This window comes from Aythya ferina, assembly GCF_964211825.1.
Source record: "Aythya ferina genome assembly, chromosome: 14".
Taxonomy (NCBI): domain Eukaryota; kingdom Metazoa; phylum Chordata; class Aves; order Anseriformes; family Anatidae; genus Aythya; species Aythya ferina.
The window spans coordinates 11,178,725-11,199,504 of NC_140312.1; the positions used below are offsets into that span (position 1 = coordinate 11,178,725).

The following is a 20,780-nucleotide window of genomic DNA, read 5'->3' on the forward strand; positions in this document are numbered from 1 at the left end:
CCTCAGCACCCTTGGGTGAATCCCATCTGGACCCATGCACCTGTGGCAGTTCAGTTCAGGTAGAGCAGCAGGTCTCTAAGAGGTCTCTAACTGTTTCCACCTGGACTGTGGGGGGGTTTCTCCTGCTCCTTGTCCCTGACTTCCTATGCCCAAGAATAAGTGATCTGGCTAGTGAAGACAGAGGCAAAGAAGACATTAAGAACCTCTGCCTTTTTTTTTTTTTTTTTTTATGCCTTGTAGTTATGTCCCTCCCTGTGTCCAGTAAAAAATGGGGATTCTCTTTGACCCTCCTCTTTCCATTAATGTATTTATAAAAACATATTTTGTTATCATTGACCTTAGTGGCCAGGTTGAGCTCATGCTGTGCTTTGGCCTTCCTGATTTTTTCTCTTCATATCCTGGCAACTTCCTTGTACTTTTCCTGAGTTGCCTGCCCCTTCCTCCACTGGACATAAACTCTCTTTTTCTCCTGAATACACAGCAAAAGTTCCCTGTTCAGCCTCGCTGGTCTTCTTCCCTGCTTGCTCATTTTATGGCACGTGGAGACAGCCTGCTCCTCAGCCTTTAGGACTTCCTTCTGGAGGAGCATCCAGCCTTCCTGGACCCCTCTGTCCTTCAGGACTGACTCCCAAGGGACCCTCCCTACCAGTGTCCTGAACGATTCAAAGTCTGCCCTCTGGAACTCCAAGGTAGCAGGTTTACTGATGACCCTCCTGACTTCACCAACAATAGGGAACTCTTCCATGTCATGGTCACTCTGCCCAAGACAGCTCCCGACCACCACATCGCCCACCAGTCCTTCTCTGTTCGTGAATAGCAGGTGGGGCAGAGGCATTGGTAATGACAGGCACGGAGAAGGCTGAGGTACTCAACAACTTCTTCGCCTCCGTCTTCATTGACAGACAGGCTTCCCAAATCTTTCATTTCCCTGAATCCATAGATGGAAGCTGGGGGAACAAATTCCCACCCACTGTAAGTGAAGAGCAGGTTTGAGACCATCTGATGAATCTAACCAGGTACAGCTCTATGGGACAAGATGACGTGCATCCCAGGGCCCTGAGGGAACTAGCTGATGGAGTTGTCAAGCCTCTCTCCATCCTAGCTGAAAAGTCCTGGCAGTCGGGTGAAGTCCCCAGTGAGTGGAAAAAGGGAAACATCATGCCCCTTTTTAAAAAGGGATGAGAAAGTCAGGTTGTTTAGAAAACAGAAGAACTCCTACTAAAACTGGGAAGGAAGAAGAAGATGAGATAGGCTACTCCGAAGTGGATGGGCCATCAGAGAAACAGGAAGACCAAGAGTAAGATATCATAAGAGCATCAATAACTACCTGAGGCGTATACCAACATGAACCTAACTGGGAATGAGTAACAAAAGCACCCTATTGTGACTGGTCCAGATCCTCAGTGCATCCTTGGCATAGATTATCTCAGGAGAGGATATTTCATGGACCTTTTTTCTTCAGGGAGCCAACCTATGGAGGGGACAGGGGGAGATGTTTTTTTTCCTGCTTGTTCACTCTCCCTTTCTCCTTTACCTCTCCTCTTCTCCTCCAGGCTAGTTATGATAGCTCTTCAGGACTTTGAACATCCTTGGGATGTTCAGACCAGCATGTTCTTGTTGTTATGTCTCCTGAACGTGCTTCAGGTTTTGTTCAAGGTTAAACAACTACTTAGGAATGCCATCCAGAGATCTGTTCTGATGCAGGATAGTTATGAGTGGCAGGGAGTGTGAGAGGATGTGGACAGGCATCTAGAGCAGTGGGCACCTCCAGTGCTTTGGAAATTCACCCCTGAACAAGTGCAAAATTCTTTAAAAGTTGGCAGAATGCTTGAAAAAGGTGTGTCATCACCCTGGCAATTCCAGAGAGACACATATCACTGCAACATGCTGGGGCTTGGCCTATGCTTACAGAGCTGCAGTTGATGCCACTGTAACCCCGGTAACAGACCCTGTGGTCACTCCAAGCCCTGTGACAGGCCCAGTGGCCACTCCAACCCCAGCAGCCACTCCAAGCCCCACGTTGGGTGTCAAAAAGGCTGTTGTAGTTTAGCTTGGCCAGCAGCCAAGCTCCACGCAGCCCATCCCCTCCCCTCCCTCTCTGGAATGGGGGAGAGAATCAGGAAAAAGATGGAAGCCTGGGGGTTGAGGTAGACACAATTTATTAGGACAGAAAAGAAAGGAAAATAATAATAATGATAATAGTACTACTACTAGTAGTGTGTACAAACAAGTGATGCACAAAGCAATTGCTCACCACCCACTGACTGATACCCAGCCTGTCCCCAAGCAGCTGGTCCCCCCACCCTGGCCAGTCCCCCGATATTAATTGTTCAGCATGATGCCAGATGGTATGGAATACCCTTTTGGCCAGTTTGGGTCAGCTGTCCTGGCTCTGTCCCCTCCCAGCTCCTCCTGCACCCCCAGCCTGCCTGCTTGCAGGACAATGTGAGAAGGTAAGCCCTTGACTTACTGTAAGCACTGCTCTGCAATAGTTAAAACAATTAGGAGATGTTTCTTCTCAGGAAGAGCAGTCAGGCATTGGAACAGGTTGCCCAGGGAAGTGGTGGAGTCACCGTCCCTGGGGTTGTTCAAGGAATGTTGGACCTGGTGTGTAGGGACATGGTTTAGTGGGTGTCGTTGGTAGTAGAGTGATGGTTGGACCAGATGATCTTGATGGTCTTTTCCAACCTTAATGATTCTATGATTCTTTGTCTGTGCTGCACTTTTCTCTGTTTATTTGGACAGTAAATGGAGTGAACTGAAGGGGGCAAGCTTAGAGCTTGACTTCACAGGATGCAGAGAAAGCAAAGTCCTGGGCTGAGAAGGAGCCTGGGAAGGAACCTTTTAGGAGTAGGGAAAGAAACTTGCCATGGTGAACTGTGCTGTGGAGGAATCCAAGGTTTTGGGGAAATCTTAAGCTTGTTTCCCAAGTTTATAATTCCAAACTTTCTATTTTTTTCAAATTTAAATTTAAAATTTTCCATATTACATGTTCAAGCCTTGGGTAATCTTTCATCAGTTTTGCCGAGCATCAGTGTCTGTGCCACTTTCATCAGATCTTCCTTCCTTACCACAAGCTGGAAAACTCTCTTCCCAGATCTCCTGGAGAATCCCAACTGGGGCTAGAATGTCTTCACCCTCTGTTCCCAGTGACCTGAAATCTGCTCTGAGCACTGTGTGGTAAACCTTTATTCATACCTGCAGAGTGCTAATGACTCTGATAAGGGACCGCATGCAATTTTATTGCCAGCTTGAATCATTTTAGTCGTAGTCATTAATAGAGATTCACCTTTGGATGATCCCTCTTATGGAGGGACCTGTTTTGCTGCCTTAGTTGCAAGAGTTCCCTGCCTGGGCTGCAGAGGACCTGACTGTCATGGTGCTGACACTGTGACCCCCATGACGTGTGGTTCAGTGGTGCCAAGGTGCTTTGTTCCATTAGGCGTCAGTGGTCAGAAATGAAGCCTGTGTAGTCTTTTTTCTCCGCAGATCTGATCCACAGCTTGAGGCTCTGGGACTCAAACAGAGATACTGAAGACAGATTTCTGGGCCTACCTCATAGGATATCAGTGTACCAAGCAGAGCTGAGATCTGATGCAGAACAGCACTGACTCAGTATGTGTCCAGGGCATCACACAAACCTTAATGTCACAGTGCCGTAAGATGTAAGGGGTTAATCCTGCCACCCTCTCTGCAGGAGCAGCATTTTGTCAGAACTGCTGTTGACCTAAAGAAAAGTGTTTTGCTGGTACTTCTGTCTGCCCTCAGCTAGCACTGACAAAGAGTTTTGAGGCATGTGTTAAAGAGGGTTTCTAACTCCTTAGGAATTCCTTTTATTCATAATCCTCTCCCAAAAGAGCCCACTAAAAAAAGGGAAAAGGCTGCAAACATGTAATTAATGCTGATGAACAGATTTGTTAAAAAATAGGCAGATCCAGCTGAAAGGACATGTTCTCCCCTTGAGAATTTTGTGCCATCAACCTCTAAAAGTCTGGCACAGAGTTTCTAGAGCTTTGCAAAAGTGTCTTAATGTGTAAGAAAAGCTGCTCATCCTCTGTACGCAAATACATTGATCTAAAGTGAGCAAGAGGCTGTATTTTACTGGAAGACTGGGAAAATCCAGTCCTAAGACCTGTAAGAAGTAGGAAATTAATCTTGTTACAGTACCCTGCATGCAGGTAACTTGGATAGAAATCGCGATACAAAATTCGGCGGGAACCTGGCAAAGGCAAGTGAGGTCTGTGTATGTGAATGACCAATGGACCATAGTGCTAATAAGGGATGAATGGTTGTGTCTAATGCCTACGCAGACCTGGATCGTGTTCAGCAACATACTTTGAGAGCAGTAACGTATCTTGGCAACTTGCTTTATTTAGCGGTAGCATGCAAATGTGAGACTGCTCTTGCTTTTCACTCCTCGTATGTCAGCATGACTTTGAAGTGACAGATTTCTACAAGCTATGAGACGTCAGCGTGCCATGAGCAGCTGCCCAGAGCTCAGATGAAGCTGGAGGTGGTGATTTTTCCCTACACATATTTATGTGGCTGCAGAGATGCATTTTTTACCCTGGTCAACACATGCTTTTGAAACAAGGAAGCTGAGCATGATGCTTTTGGGAATAGCTCTCCTTCTTTAGTGCTGGTAATAGCCTCTTCTCCTTTATTTTTTTAATCTCATGTGCCAAGTCTTCTGTTTTCCAGTGTCTCTTAATGGTGCTGCTTGCAAGCCATCAGCTTTTCTCTTACAAAGATACAAATTCTGTGACTGGGGTCCTGACAAATGGAGACAAAAGACATTCCAAGACTTGTTGCTCTGGCTGTAGGGAGGAAGGAGTCAGACCTCCCCCAGGTCTAGATTTTGGGTGGCTTCACTCCACAGGACAGGAGATGCAGTTGATCCAGCAACACTGCCTCTGCTCGTGTTGCCATGGTTGTGTATGTAAGAGCAACAAGGCACTCTGCTACATTAGCAAGGCAGGCTGGATGGGACATGTGCTTCTAGGCACAAGCTCCTGCTTGCTTCAAGGCACGGGAATGTTTCTCTGTGTGGAAATGGCCCTTCTTTGATTTCCCAGCCCTCCCCTGCTGCCTGACGCAGGGGCTGCCAGCTCTCCCCAGTCTGTGTTGCTCTGAGGAGCCTGCTGGAGAAGGCAGCCTGGGTAGCTTGGCACCAAGGCAGTGGGGTTAGCAGTTGCCTTGCCAAGTGCTTTGCTTTTGTCTCCATGGCTTGGGGAGGTAGTGTGATTTGTGCTCTTGGTCACTGACAGGTCTCAGCTGACAGCTCCCTCCTCCTTTTGTAAAAATTACTTGCAGAGAAGCTAGTTGAGACATGACAAAGTTTTGAAAGAGGGAATTTCGTTTCCTCTACGGTTTCATGAGAAAGGTCACTGTTCCGCCTCCAGTGCCACTCTGAGTAAACTAAACACATGCAGCTGCGCCTGCTGCACAGGGTGAGACAGCCTGATGCACGCTAGGGAACGGGCTGGCCTGGCACCATGGGCAGGGAAGGACTGCCGTGGCACATCAGCTCTATGCAGCATTGTGTGCCGCTGGAAAGGGTCAAGGCTGCAGGCTGAAGTGCACTGGATCCATGTGGTGCCCTGACTGTGTGCAGTGAAGACTTCCACCTTTGCAATATCTGGGTGTCAACAACCTAAAGGTGCTGATGCTTCTCTCACCTGGCTGATTTGGAATTGTCCCTTTATTCCCATAAAACCTTACACATATTGAATAACTGTAACAAAAGAGGAGAAATGGGCTCTGAGACTGTTTGGCCCTATGCCTGTCTTATTTGCTAATTCTTTAGGTGAGTGACATCCATCAGCATAAAACAAAAAGTGCCTTCAGCTTCCACTTCCTAGCAATCCCATTTGTGGGGCTACCTGTAGGTCAGCCAGTACAGCTCCAACCCACCGTGACTCAAAGTAAGCATATCCTTGTGTTGTGCATAGCTGAACTGATTCCCAGGGACCATTTTTACATCAGTAGTTGTTACTTAGAATGACTCAGTCTGGCATGGAGCGAGTGACGGCTGCAGCACCGGGCTCAGCAGCCACACGGAAAGATTTCCATTCGCTAGCAGGAGTGGTTCCAACAGCACATACGCATGACATCTCCCTGGATGCAACAAGGTCATCCTTTCAAGCCAGCAGAAAAGCTTTGAGCTGAAGTGCTCTCTGTCCAGGAGGCCACTGCAACAGAGACCTTGGGGTTATGGTAGTGAAGTCTGACAACCTTGCATCTGGGAAAAACCTGTTTCCTTTGTCACTCTGTTTGGGAGAGGAGCGGATTTTTCTAGCAAGCTGCTACATCTTTTGGGAGTGTCTAACAGCCACAGTGCTCAGTGATGTTTTTGGACTCGCTCATGCTGCTTTCTTGGTGGTGGCACCAAAAGCAACCGCATTAACTCCAAAATAACTGCATTGCGCCTGCCTGCCAAGCCCCATCCTCTAATACTTTGCTACAAGCCTGTGGTCTCTGTGATGGTGTGGTTTTGGGCCTGTGGTGCTTTTGTGTTCATTGTGCTCGGAAACATTTAGATTCTACTTGGCTGGAACATGGGGAATAACATCACAGTCTCTGTTTACTAATTTAGTTAAAAATGGTGATTCTCAGATACTTGTCTGCTCACCGGTGCTGACTTCTTCTTGCTTCCAGTTGCTTAGTTTCTTTAAAAAGCAGCAGAAAATTGTCTGTGCCTTCCCAATGGCACATTTTCCAGGTAAGGCATGCCCAGAGGACTGTTAACTTTCTGTGAATGAAAGAAAAGGGACCTGCTCCATTAGGAAGCAGAAGACATTCTCTGGAATGTCCCATTGATTCACAAGTGGCTCACCTGAGAGCAGGTCACTGGTGTGTGTGTGTGTGTGTGTATGCGTGCACATGGCCTTTTCATGGCTCACTCTGTTGAGGAACAGGAACTGAGATGAGCATCAATGCACTTTGAGCATCAGTCATATTCCACAACTGGATACCTAGGTTTTGTGATGAGAAAATGGTTTGCCTTCTCTGCTTTGATGGTCCTTGGTCAACTGAGCACAGTGTCCTGGTGGCCGATTGTAGCCCAGATTACTCAAGGTGATTTCTGCCTGTTGGTGTATGCAGCAGCTCAGCTTCCCTTCTGGGGATTTCATGTGGGGAGAAGAAGGAGAAGTTGAAATGCAAGCTAAACATAGTCGGGCTTTTTAGCAAGATTGGAGCTAACGAATTGCTGTGCTCAGAGCTTCAGTGACTACAGAAGGGCTGTGTGTGAATCAGGGAGCTCTGCCCGGGCTGTGCTGATGTCAGGATTAGAAGTGATTTTCATGTAAAGAAGAAGATGACTCAGTTAAATCTGAATGCTCAGTTAAAAGTCCCCCCTCCCCCTTTCTTTTTCCTTTTTTTTTTCCTTTCTTCTTCTTTTTTTTTTTTTTTCTTTTTCTTTTTTTTTTTTTTCCTTTTTGAGGATTGGTGTTAAAATGTACCAGGACTTTAATGCTGTTACCCATTTGTGAGCCGTACAAGCACACAACCCTACTACATTTTTGTCCTTCTTACTGGAAAAGAACATGCTCTTAGGATCCATGGGTTGTTTATCACAGACCAGCACTGGCATCCTCCAGCAAGAAAAGGTTTTGTAAAAAGAGTGGTGCAACTGTTGTCTCTAGGTTGGAGAGGCAGACCACTCCCAGCATGGAGAGGTTCCTGAGCTGCTCTGCAAGCTCTGCTGGGAGTTCTGTGCTTGCAAAGCTGCTCCCATGGCTGTTATGCCTGGATCGATGTAAATGAAATCAAAACCTAGGTGTCTGACTCTGTGTACCACACCATAAGAGGGGTGCCTGCTTTCATCTGTGGAGAAGAGACCTCATTGTTTAGCAGGCTTTGCTGATGGTTGCAGCTGAGCTTTGTATCATGGGGCTGTGCTGGGGGAAGCTGTAGAAGTGATAACCACTGGAGAAGAACAGGGCCTGATGTTATGAGCTGTGTCCTTATCAAACACAGGAAGAAGCGGGAGTGTGTGCTCACACAAACCTGGAGCACAGGGGAAAGCTTATCATCTGCTGCCAGCCACGGAGGAGCAGGATGGGAGGCAAGCTGGGCAGAGCTGTGGGTCTGTCACTCAGGTGTAACACTACAAGGATTGTGTGGGCATCTTCAGCTCCCGCTGGGCATGTTTAGGCAGATGGAAAAGATCAACCAAAGACGAATGAAATTCCACAAGAATGTATAAATTGCAGCATGATCCTCATAAAACAAGCTCAGCAGCACTTGACAGAAATGCCATGAACCCTGCTGTTGCACGGCTGGTTATGCTAACATTTTGTGTTGGGAGCCTTGTGGAAGACGTGCTATTGGAGGAGTCAGTGAACTTGAACACACCACGTCTGTTCTACTGGGCCTCGTACGTAGGGCTTGAGAAGCCCTTACAGTATGAACATCATCTGTAACTTAGCATACCTTTGGAAATGTAAATTTTGTGTGAATCAAGTGGTGAATGCAGTGATGCTGACTAGGGGCCACTGTATGTGGAGGAGTCAGTTGGTGATCACAGTGAGCCTGCGTGTGCCAGTTCTGCTGCACCTCCAGTGTGGCCTTCAGGCTGTGCTGCGCTCACAGCCCCTTGGCTGCAGGGCAGACTCAGAGCTCGCTGCAATAAAGGAGCCTGTGGGCAGCTCCCACTTGGTACCAGTTATCACGCCACCTGTGTGGCCTTGCCTTTATCTGACAGCGCAGCAAAAAATTCCCTCAAGCATCTTTTCAGCTGGACACTACAAATGATGAATAGAGTTGCTTTCTTGCAAGCAAATCATATAGTAGCTCAAATGACCAAAAGAAGGAACTTTTTTTCCACACATGGGGATCTGTGCAGAGACACAGCAAAATCCATATAGGGTCTGTCGATGGTGCTCAGATGCAGGTCTTCCAGAATCACAAAAGGCATAAGATTTTCTCACAGTTAGTATTTCCTTTAATTCTTTTTTTTTACTAAAGCAGCTATTTAATGAAGCCATTTTCTGTTGGTTCTTTCTTATTGACATACAGAAAGAGCCCTTCCTCTCTCACCTCACCCCTGTTCCCTCCACTGGTGGAGAACAGTTTTTGGTTTTGCCTATTTTTTATTTTTATTTTTTAAAAAGTAACCCTATCTTTATATTTTCCTGTGTGAAAGCTGTTAAGAAGTATGAAGACAAGTGCACCTAGGGTTAGCATGGGCAAAGGATTTGGGGATAGCTCAACTCTGGCTTGGGAAGGTAAGTGTTAAGGGCCTTGACTTCACAGAGGATTTGGCCATGCAAAAAAGGTGGAAAGGGAAATTAAGACACAGAAGGAGATCTCATTTGCCCCAAGCACTGGCCTTGGACAGTGGTGGGAAGGATCTCTAGTTTCTGTCTGAAGCACAGCTCTGATACTGTTCTATTCCCAGCATGAAGGTGATTGGCATCTGAACTCATGGAATACAGCCATGAGACAAGGTCCAGTGAAGTATTTATTTTAAAAATAATTCCTCCTGAAGAAGGATGATTGTCAGCTGTAATTTCTAGAGCTGAATAAATCATCATGTGTATGTAAGCACAGCTTGACTGGTATAGGAACAGAGGAGAAGGAGAGCCCAAGAGAGAAATAGAAATTGTGAGTGCAGCAAACCTGTGTGAAAAGTGGAAAGAAATGCAGAATGTTGTGGTAACGCTGAGGAAGGGATGTGGGAGGAGAGTGAATTAGTCCTGGCCTTTCCCTTTGCACATGGTGAACGTCATCTATTTGGATAAGATATCAGGGAGCCTCTCAGGAGCAGGGAATATCCAGCAATTCAAGCCCAAGCTCAAACATGGCCCAGATGAGCAGAGGGCAACCAAGTAGTGATCCCCTACAGCAGGGAGAGGGGAAGCTCTCCTGGTTGTCTGCTAAACTGATTGGGAGCTTCAAAATCTGATGTGAGGGCAGATGGGAGCTTTGCTAGCTCTAGGAAGTTCTTATTTGAACAAGGAAGTGCCTTCACTTCATTAAGTGAAAGGTCATAGCCTCAGGGTCTGTTCACAGCTTGCAATGTACCTACTTGGGCCGTCCAGCCTGCCCACCCTATTGTCCATACTGGTCACCTGAGTCTCTTGCTGCGGTATCCAGCAATTCCTACTCACACAGAAAATCTGTGATCTACTTTGAGTGACCAAGATGGGGTTTTATTCTCATTCATATGAACTGCAAAGAGGTCATAACTTGTGAAGAGGACGAGTGAGGATTCTGGAAGAGGTCTGACCACCAAACTGTCTCCAGTCTCTCCTTGCTCTGCATCACTTACCAGCTCCCATTTATTTGCCTTGAGATATAAGGTCACAACCTGGAGAAGCAATTTATAGCAACCCCCCAAACATACCTGATGGCTGTACCTCCAACTCACTGCATGAATAAGAGTGCTTCAAATAGAACTCCAAGTCCTTTCAGACTCTAGAGAACTGAGCCTGCAGGACCTCCTGAGTCAGCATTGCCTACTCAGTCCAATACATAAGCGGAAAAGCCATTAACTTTTCCATTTAGAGAAAGGCAATGACTATGCCATAACTGCCAAGGTAATGCGCCTTACGCAGTGTAGAGCTGGGGCTGAAACTTCCTGTGTCTGCTGTTGTGGGCATCCACTGCTGTTTCTAGTTAGTCAGGATTTGACTGGCTGTCTGCCCTCACAGTTTGTTAGTGGTTACATCCCTGAGTTGACCGGACTTCTGTTCGGTGCTCATAGGCTCTCCTACAGAGAGAGGGTGCTGGGCTGGATCTGCTGGCAGCACTTTCTTAAATCAAGTTTGATTTGATTTACAAAAAGTTTCAGGTTGGCTCTGTAGCTACTGGGGACTGAAAATGGTTTGTTGCTTCCCTTGTGTGCTAAACATAGTCTCTCTCAGACAGACTTTCTAACTTGTCCTTTGACTGCCCTTGCACACTCTCTGCATTCCCCAGTCATGTACTGTCAGTGTGGGATGTGGAGTCCCACCACGTCTACAAAGTACTTGCATTGTCAGTCCTGAAGACCTGGTGGGACTCAGGCATCCACATCCCACGCTGAAATACCACTGATGATCTGGGACTATGCACACTCTGCTTCCATTCCCCCCCTCCAAAGCACAGGTTGTGTCATTTTGTCTTCCTTGTCTGTGCTGTAAGCACATTGGATTCATGCAGCCCCACCTTAAACCGGAGCTCCTTTGGAACTCTTAGATGTTCCCAGAACAAATCAGTATCCTGACAACAATAATTATTGTTCTGTGCTCAAGTTCTTTCCAGCAGGTGTATCACCAATGCCAATGATCAACTGTGAGTTTAAGTGTTTTTATTAAGTCCAGGTTTCTGAGTCGTCTTGTGCTGTGGTAACATGGAGGTTCCAGAGAGCCACCTTCTCCCTGGGCTAGTTAGGCACGTGTGATGCTCTAAGATTTAAGCAGGCCCTTAAGCACAATGTGAACGTAGGCCAAGGGCAGATGAAAGGGTGTTTCTGACTGTTGCTGTGAGTGGATGCAGCCCTCAAAATTTGATCCCATGTGGCAATATTTCACCTTGCAATTACTGCTTTTACTGTTCTTTGTCACAGAGAAATGTGATAGAAAAAAAGCACACCAGGAGCTTCTTTCTATAATTTCTTCATAGTTTTGTATGTATAACACAATTGTCTCTTCCAGAATATGCTGTTAAAATTATCATTCACAATTAGGTTACCCCATTACACAAGGGTTGGTGAGATGGATCTTTATGATGGCTGGTTGCATCTGAAATTGATTAGGAAATCTTATCTTTTTGGGTAATGAAATTTACACTTTGGAAGCAAGGTGCTTCAGTTGAAACAAAATTCTTAATGCCTGAAAGGCATAATAGGGCCCTTGATTCCCAATGCTTTCAGAGAGCTGCAGACCCTGCAAGACTGGGGAAGGACCTTAGGGAGCAGGGAAAATTCACAGTGCCGGTTGAAAATCACCACTTCAAACATTCCTTCAGTGGTTGCTGAGTGCTGCATCGACTTTAAAGCCTTTGGCTTCATGCAGCATGGTGTGAGGATGGCAGAAAGACTATTCTTTTTAGTAGAGACTTAATATAGTAATGTTCTTCTCATGTGCTTCCCACCCTTTGCACAAGTAACTTCATGCTCAGAGACTAATACAAAAAAGCATAACCTCTAGGAAGATGGTTTGGAAGAGATCACTTTCTTTTAGGGTTGGTTTGCACTAGGGAGCAATTAGGTGTGCTCTTTTTTTTTTTATTTATTTAATAACCTTTCCTGATATGTTTTTTGATCTCGTTCTTTTTGCATCCTAAGTCTGTTGTTGCTGCAAAGAATTGTGGTATGATTTGTAAGTATCATTTTTTTCTCATGTGTTTTTTTTCCCCTGCTCCTGGAGTTGATGAGTTTGTAGAAGGATGGGTGTTAATCCTCATCCCCAGTGAATCTCAGTGATTCCCAGAGTGCTGTCCCAAATGTCAAGAAGGTTGCATGAAATTTCCTGACAGAGAACTAGGTAGGGCTTTTTCATAACCTTTGCTAGAGCTGATCTTTGGCTTTGTGGCCCCACAGTGTGAACTCAGCTTTCTAAATTGTTTGGAAAGTACTAAATTATGTCTGCCTAGCACTAGCTTTCCAGAATTACCCACGCCTCCTCATGGGGATTAATGGACATGACTCAGTTATGCTGTCAATAATGGTTCCAGTAGGGCAAGTTGGTTTAGCACCATCTGTGAAGAGACAAAGATGTAAGTTTCTGAATGCGTTAGCTAAAATGGAAATAAATCAACCTCCTGAATCTAGCATATGCCCTTGCCGCTCATCATTTTGTAATCCTCTGTGCTTCCTTTTTGTCCTCTGCTCATTGTCACCAAGTATTTAATTCAACCTTTTGGCTAGGAAAATTAAGACAATTTGATGACTAAAAAGAGAATGTTTGTTGTCAATATTTCAAAATATTTAGCTACATAAATTGAAGTGGCCTGGCTGTCAAATACTGAAAATGCTGGTTACAATCACTGTAGTTCAGCACCTCTGAAAACTGGGTTGTGTTGGTATGTTTTAAAGTGAAGTAGAGTTGGCTTTAGGTGCTTGGTCTGATGGAGACCAAAACCCAAGATGCTTGACTTCTGTAGAGTCGTTTGGGAAGGTCTTACAGAACTGGGAGATGAATGCAGGCACCATGGACCTCCTTCTTTGTGTGTGCTACTGTTGTGTGTTACAGCACTGGTGAAAGGAGGTAATGTTTACTTATGTTTATATCTGCAGTACCTGTACAATTTTACGTAAGAATAAAATAAATATTGTTCGTTTGAACAACACAGAATGTCTGTTATTCCGGGAATTTGAGAGAGGGGGGGTGAAAAGTGCTGTGGTCAGTTTAAGTGGCTGGAGTCCTGTCTGGTCTATTTGTCATTGGACTGAATCAGCCTGTGCATATCTGGACATGTTTTGGAATTGTTTGTTTACCTGAGTGAATTCCTGTAATTTGATTTTACTTTCTGATAGGGGCAGATTTGTAGGTCTTCATCCTATCAGATCCCTTCAAGTGTTTTAGTGCTGGACGACAAATCTTAGCCTTATTGCAGACCATGCCCAGATCAGAGCCTTGATAAAACAGATGATAAAGAAATGCTTTAAGGCCCATTTGTCATTGCTTCAGTTTCTGTAGGAGTTTTCTGAGAGGAGGAGATTCCAGTACATTTTCCCCATAAAAGCAGATGAGGGAGATGTTAAGCTTCAATAATCAAAACATTCATCAAAAAGTGAATCAACAAGGAAAGCCAAATTGGCTGGGAGAAAATATGAAGTATCTGGACTGTGCAAGAGTCAAGTGACAATGAGCAATTTTAACCATACTGCTTCATGTGTCATTTTCTCTGCTTCAGATTTTCTGTCTGGGATTCTGTGGACATCCGTGCAGTTCAGTGAATACTGGCCTGGATTTGTTTGCATTGCTTATTTTGCAAAAGCTTCTAAGGTTGTATGCATACAGTAGCAAAGGAACTGAGAAATCACTAATGATTTAGGGTTGTCATTCCCCAGCTTCAAGGGAAACTGTTTTTCATAAGGTGGTGGGGGCTGGAGCAGATCACCTTCCAAAGAGGAGTGGTAGGGTGGTGCATCTCTTTGAAAACCCCAGTCCTAACACATAATAGAAGGATGTAATTTGAATGAACAGTCCTGCTTCTCTTCATGGAACCGGCAGAAGTGCTGGGAATGATGATAAAACATCCTTCACCTGTCTGGTAAATGATCTCTGCTAATGAATCACCTGCAAATGAGCTCAGCCCATGTAAAGAACAGCTGGTTAGCAAAGGGGTCAAAGGAGGAATTTTGCTGGAAAGTATAGATGAGATAATGTCTTCTCACACTCAGGGCAGCAATACTCCTGGCATATCTGTGGAGACAGATGCAGGGGGTGAAGTGTGGGCAGAGAATGGTGATTGTCCCATCTTACTGCAGCTGCTGGAAACCAATACTTCTTTGGTAGACAGGTGTATCTGTTCTCCTTGGAACAGCCTGGGGAGCTCAGCACTGCTGGGAAGCCGGAGACGAGTGGTTTACACAACATGTAGATCTGTTGAGGTCCTATAGTGTGGGTAACTGAGGAGCAATGAGGAGCAGTATTCAGCCATCAACATTGGGGTTTAGTCTCTGTGGGTTACTCCTTTGATCACAGTTTAGTGCATCATGGGGTGGATATGCCATCTGTGAGCAGGTACATTTCATGCTGCTAAAAGCATTTATGCATTTATGAAATGGCTCCTCAGCCCAAACTCTTCTCCTTGCTGCAGAACCAAGGAGAAGATAACTATTTTCAGCCTTGTAGTGGTGAGCTTGGGGCTGCACATGGAGTACCTGAGCATCCCAGCATTCCTTAGCTCCCAGGGTAGTGCTCTCGAGAACTCATTCCCTGTTGCAGCGGCAAACATGGGCAGAGAATGAACAGCTGCATCCTTAAGGGACAGAAGGGAGAATCAGGATTCCATCGATGGAGAGACCAGATCATGGTGGTTACTTTGGAGCAAATTTTATTGGTAGTATACAAACAGGAGATGTGAGCCCCAGCTCTCAAGGTCAGGCATGGATGGATTGGGAACACTGGTATAAGTAAGAGCAAAGGAGCAAAACCACGAGACTAGAAACATTACAGAGATGTCCACAAAGATTCAGGCTTTGTGTTGGTGTAAACTTGAGTGAATGTTTATTCGGCTAGGGAGTAAAGTTGATTTAGAGGGTGGGAGAACAGGATGGAAAGGGGCCCAGTTGTCTCAGGAAAGGAAGTTTTGATGAAAATACCAGCTTCTTACCTAATTGCCTTCCCACACATTTAAGGACTAGATGCCCCACAGAGCTTGGTGCAGCAGCAGGGTGGGAGGGTGTTGGTTTGGAGGGCACTTGGACATAGGAAATGCCCATTTCGCCTTAGGGACAGGGCTGTTTACAAGCTGCCGGTGTTGGTGGATTGTTTCTTTAGGTCATGGCGTGCCAAGTATTGTTTAGTTTAATAGCTCTGTTAATAGGATTATATTTGCCTGGACTATTACGTGAAGGAAAATGATTCCTACTTTGAAAGGAAAAGACACTTCAGTAGCGATGTTGCAAGACACACATCTGTCGTCAAATGCTGCTGCTAAGCTCAGATGTCTCTGGGCCAGTGCCAAGGTTTCTTCTCTTGCTTTACCACTTGGACCAGGGAGGAACACACACGCACACAGACGTGCCTAGCAAGCTTGTCAGTAGCTTTCCATGCAGGGCCAGTGCTGGGAGTGTTGAGGGTCTGTGCTCTCCATGGAAATGTCCTTGAGCAGGGGATATCAAATTGGCATAATGAGTCACCTGGTGCCACAGCTGGCGTCCATCCTGACTGACACTGGTTGCCTGGGTAAAGCTGAGCCACCCCTTACTGGTGAGCTGTGTGGATAAAGAGTTAGATCAAGGTCTCTGCCAGAGCTCCTCTAGGGCATGAGTTTAGTAGTCCTTCTGGGAAGGTCTACAGAACACAGCTGGGACCTTAGTGCAGCACACAGCTCTCTCTAGCTTGAAGGCTGCCAGTCCTCTTCTTCCCTTGTCTCTGCCAAGAACATCTCTGTTCCTTTAAACAGTTGGCTTTTTCTGCTTTACTTCTGCCACCCAAGCAGGGTCTTTACTCCTGTGCCCAAGCATCTGCTGACAAGTGTGAATTGTGACAACTTGACATATGGGGTAGAAAGTGCTGTTAGCAGAATAAGAGCCTGAGAGAAGTGGTTTTCAATTGCAGAGCTCTAAGCATTTTTTTCCCAGTAGGACTGTAGGCTCCTTTTCTGGCTTAGCTGTTCAGCCATTAAGTCTGGCTTTCTGGGCTATCTGCAACAGTTCAGAAATCAAACATAGATAATTCCTCAGCAATCAACTAGAAGAATAATGCAGCCTGGAACTTAGTCATTGATTTATGTTTACCCTTTGGAGCCAGGGCATGTGTGGAAGTCAGTACCAGGTCTTCAGCAGAGGTGAGCTGTTCAAAAACTGCTTCTGTCCAAGAAGCTAGAACAAACAAACAAAAACCTCTATAGGTTGCGCTGTCCAGCATATTGTATAGAAGGGGACCATCATGCAGCTTGCACAGAGCTGACAAGAGGCTAGTGTTTCTAGATGGGTAAGAGTCTGCTGTTTCCCAAAGAAGCATAAAAAAAAAAAAAAAAGAAAAAAATATACATGCCTTTTTTTTTTTTTTTCTTTTTTTCTTTTTTTTCTAAGGACTTTTCCTTCTGGGAGTTGGAGAAGTGTAATAGGCAGAGAATCTTTTAAACCCAAGCCCATTCATCCTTCATGATTACCCTATAGAGCTTCAGATGTGATGATCATTGGGGTGAGTAGTAAAACAGAGCAGTGGTAGAAGGAGTTCCACACGTGAGTCACAGCCCTGTGAAGGAGACCAGGTGCCTGGGTGTGAGCACCCAGAGCTGGTTTCCACTTTTGAAAATATTGTAACTGGACCATAGGCATAATCAGAAATATCTGTGTCATGCATAAATCCTCCATTCAGGCCAACATGTTCATGGTTTTAATCCCTTCCCAGCTGACTTCCACACAACTCCTTGAGTTTTTCCCAGTTCAGAAGTCCCTACTGCTCCTTCTGTCACTTCCAGCTGCTCTGTCTGAGCCAGTGAACGTGAATGCTAGCAGACTCATGTTCTTCATGCCTGCCAAGAAGGATGCCTGGCCCTGCTTGCCCTTCATCTGATGAACTTTATGTGGGAGGATGTCACATTCATGATTTTCTTCTGGTATCACTCCACTTCTCTGGACTGTAAGCTGGACTAACTGTCCAGCTGGACATAGAGGTGCAAGCAGGCATTGTTTGCACATTGTCATGAGTGCAGAAATCTTCCTCTAACCCTAACTCTGCCACAGCAGCAATAGTCAGGCACATTGTTTTGCTATGTCAGCTAAGAAGGTTGTGTCTTAAGTCCTTCCTACAGACAAGTGAGACAAATGTTTCTGGAGGATGACGTGGATCTGAAGTGGGTTGACGTATCCTCAGAAGTGGCCAATATGGACATCGCAGTGACTGTGCTCACCACTTTTACCAGCTGGGGTAACACTTAGCTCACATAACCTTAGGAGACTCATCATCCTTTGACTTCCTTGGTGGTTTCCAGCTGTCATATGGCTTTACATGACAAAGACTACCATGATTCAAGATGTAGAGGTGACAGTGCCAAACACTCTTAAACAAGACCTCCTGTGAGCAAAGTTCAGTTGTGAAGCACAGTTCCTGGATATAGTGGACCTTGTGAGGGGCTCTGAGGGCTGGGCTCTGTGCCCAACCACCTTGTTGCAGAAGAAGTAAAGGCAAATGCTGGGGCACAGAACATGGCAGGAAGGAAGGGCAGGTGATGTCTCCAAGACCATAGCAAATGGGAGAAAGAGTGCTTGTCAGACATTTCTTAATGCAAGAGTGGTAGTAGGGAATGCCAAAGGGGATGTGGGGGTTGGTCTGTCTGGCTCCATCAGCTGTACAATGGTGCATGCAACTGAAAGAGCCCAAAGGGAGAGACTGCTCTGAGCTGTCCCCTGTCACCCTATGCTTCTGAGCTGTGTGAAACTCACAGCATGGTTTGGGACACTGAGGTAACACACAGGACTCTGCTCCTTCCTGTGTGATGTGTGATATCTCAGGGCAGGACAGGGCATTACTAATTTAGTAATCTGCACTGAATTTGCCTTTAAAATTACCGGCTTACCTTTGGGAAACTGAAAGGACAGGACTGAGTAGTGAGGTCACATTAAGTTTTAAGCCTTAGCTAAGAAGAGAAGCAGAACATCTTGGCCATGCTCTAAACAGAGGCAGATGAGACAGACATTTCCATTGCTTATGGATCAAATTATTCAGGGTCGAATGATTGCCAGGGAAGGTCATTATCATTTCATTATGGCACAGAAAGCAGAAAAAACACTTCATTACGTTAGACCAAAGAATTGCAGATGGGGTCCTAAAGCAAAGGCTCTGAATGGGGATGGTGGAAAGAAAAGGAGCTTCCCACTACGAGTTGGGGGGGGAATGTATGGGATCTAGAATTTATTTTGCCAGAAATTCTGCTATGTCTGCTTGCATGCTTTATAGACAAAGATTTATGTTTAGAATCATAGAATCACAGAATCATAGAATGGCTTCGGTTGGAAGGGACCATAAAGATCATCTCATGGGCAGGGTCACCTCCCACTAGATCAAGTTGCTCAAAGCCCCATCCAACCTGGCGACAGTCTACACTGATTTGATTTAACAGAAGTCTCTGAAGCAGACAAAGGACACATTTAGCACCATAGAAAGGGATGGTGCAAGCACTGCCCGGTGCCCCCTCAGTCTCCAGTGCGCCTGTGTAAGGTCTCCTCTAGTCCTTATTCATGACTCGTGCACCGTTTGATCACTTGAATCAATCCTGAATTGGAGGCTTCCACATGAGGCTCTGGTCCTCTCCTTATAGCTCCCTCCTGCTTGCTTCAAAGTTAGTTGCACTCAGGGAGGTGTATTGCACAGGGCCTCTGTCATCAGAATGCCACTGGGCCTGAGTCAGACCATGAGAGATCAGGTAGGCTTGTCAGCTTGTTTTTCTGCAGTTCTGTGAAAAGCTTGGTCTGAGACAGCCTGTTGGCAAAGACTGAATGAGGCAGGCTGGGCTCTTGCGTACCTCCTCCAATTTCTCAAGCTTTATGCCTACCAGGGTTGTAGGTAATGGTTAATGTGGCTGTGCTTGGTGGTTGGGGGAGCTGCTGGGACTCATGACCCTGATTTGCCAAGCACATGGGCACCATGAACCTGTGAGATTCCAAAGTGCAAGTGCATATATATGGAAACGATAGCTTCAGGAGAGTCGTTGTGAGTCTCTGGCACAGAGTGCAAAAGCAGATATATTTTATGTAGTTGGGTTTCTAGCTTGGCTTGAGTTCTCTCTTAGCTAATGTGCTTACCTGTGATGGTCATATAAAAACTCACAGGGTTTGTGCGTGTTTGCAACAACTGTATCTTTGATTGCCACGTGGACATAATGCAGATCGTAACACATGACCTGCGTCAGAGCCTGACATTTCTTCATATAAACTATTCAGCAGATGTTTATAAATGTATTTGTAATCTTTAGCTGTTAAGATCAGCTAAGAAACATTTTACAAACAGGAAGAAATGTCTAGATCTTCAGTGAATTTATTTGCAATGTATAATTCATCCAGGTGTATCTCTGAATTGACTCCTAGCTTGAGAAGCCTAAGATATGGCTGCCTTCAGACAAGTTTCAAGAAGCTCGTCCTGTTAGTTGACATGGCATTCCAGAAAGAAAAAAAAAAAAGAAAAACAACAAAAAACACACACCACTCTGCTCTTTGTGGTTTACTATGAGAAGGATTTTTCTCAGCCTTAATGTCCGCAGGGGGTAGTTACAAAAGCAGTTGGTCTGTCATTAAAGGAGGATGGAGGAGTCCTGTCTGACTGAGCAGTGTGTTCATTCTCCTCCATTAACTCTCTGCTGAGATCTACAGCTGAGCTGACCAAATGGTGTCAAAGTGTCTGTGCTTTTTTTTCCCCACTATATTCTCCTCTTCTCCTTTTGAGAAGTCTTATCAACTCTTGGCTTGCAATGAAGAAGCCAGCAAAAGGAGAAATTGCTTTATGAAATGTCTAGACCTAATGAAAATAGAGAGTACCAGGCCTCTCATGGGAAACTCCCTTTCAGAAATATCCAAGAGAAAGATGGTTAGAATTAAGTTTTATAGGAACATTTAAATTCTGTTGTGGAATACTACACCAGAGATATCCCTGTGCAAGGCTTAGACCAACAACTTGGCCTATTATGATCAACAGTTGTAACAGTTCCTTTCTTATTGCCCTGTGTCTGTGTCACTAGACAAATAAATCAAACGCTGTACTGAAAATTCAAAATAAAAATTAAGCCTGACGTAAGTTTCCTCTGAATATCACCGACAGCCAGACTGCCCAGAGCATCCAGTTCTGCAGCGAAGTCCAATTTATTCTTGCAGAAAGGTCCTTTCTGAGCCCCCTTCCCAGGTTATTTCTTATAAGGGCAGGTGATCAACTTGGGACTATTGTCACAAGTTCTCATCCCCGTGGGCTGCCGCATAGCCCTGGGGTGAGTGATAAGTCCAGCTTACATATACACCATGGCTGGCAGAGTGGAATATTTTGAAGTACTATGTGCTGTCTGACCACCCAGGATGGTTAGATCCTTTCCATTGCATGACCATCCCTGCTTTGGTGAACAGTGCTAATTCTCTTGTGCGGTGTGATGTACAAGTTGTAATGACTGTGCTGTAGGGCTGCTGCCAG

General features: G+C 45.5%; 1 protein-coding gene and 1 long non-coding RNA gene across 6 annotated transcripts in view; both read left to right on the plus strand.

The window, feature by feature from the left end:
* NRG2 (neuregulin 2) overlaps positions 1 to 20,780 on the plus strand; it is a 177,229-nt gene that overhangs the window by 50,499 nt on the left and 105,950 nt on the right. The window lies entirely within an intron of this gene.
* The window catches only part of LOC311444258, a 37,097-nt gene that overhangs the window by 11,219 nt on the left and 5,098 nt on the right, over positions 1 to 20,780 (plus strand). Inside the window, exon 2 of the long non-coding RNA XR_014697783.1 lies at positions 16,697 to 16,808. This is a non-coding gene — a long non-coding RNA (uncharacterized lncRNA). The remainder of the gene's footprint in view (positions 1 to 16,696; positions 16,809 to 20,780) is intronic.